An 813-nucleotide genomic window follows, 5' to 3' on the forward strand; every position below is an offset into this window, starting at 1 on the left:
TGATTTCATGTATCATAACATACTATGAAGCAGGGTTCACAGAATGATATTATTCCCATTGTGTTGGTTTAAAAAAACTAAGGCCATAGTGAGTTTAAATAAGGATAAGGAGACTTATTAAATAGAACTTGGATAGGACTGCACAAGGCTTTCATTTCTAAAGCAACAACTAATCTTTGTAATATTAATGCTGGATCCAAGTACAAGTCAAAGAAAATCTTGTATTAACATGCTATAGAAAATACTATGCCAAATAAAGGGCTTGCTAATACTTTTAACCTAAAAGTACATTTAGTAAAAGTCAGATTGGATTTTATTTTCAAATTGATTCTAAGTCATCAGCTTAGCCCTGTTTTTCTCCCTTTTCAGGTTTAGATGTGTTGCACATATTAAACAAATGAATAAATAATGATAAAAATAATCTCAGAATCCTCTTTTTCTGAGTCTAGAAACAACCACCATAACCAATACCACAGACGTCAGAGTAATCTAAAAATTAAACTTGACATTTATTTATTGAAAATCTACTCTGTGACAAGCACAGTGCCAAATCTATTTGATTTCGTGTGATATAGCCTACTATGAAGCAGGGTTCATTATAAGGGTTATGTTGCATCTCAATGGCTCTACATGCATTGAACTGTTTCAACTGGGGTAGTAAATTAGAAAGTATGGAAGAAGAATCAGGAAGTTAAGTGGGGTTACAGCTTGTGCAGAGTTGGAGTGAGTGATCTGAAAAGGAGGACACTTCCCACTTCCGACTCTGGGTGGAGGCACTTGTATGTATAGTATGAAAACACCACACAAGCAATC

This window comes from Bubalus bubalis, chromosome 4 (assembly GCF_019923935.1).
Source record: "Bubalus bubalis isolate 160015118507 breed Murrah chromosome 4, NDDB_SH_1, whole genome shotgun sequence".
Classification (NCBI taxonomy): Eukaryota; Metazoa; Chordata; class Mammalia; order Artiodactyla; family Bovidae; genus Bubalus; species Bubalus bubalis.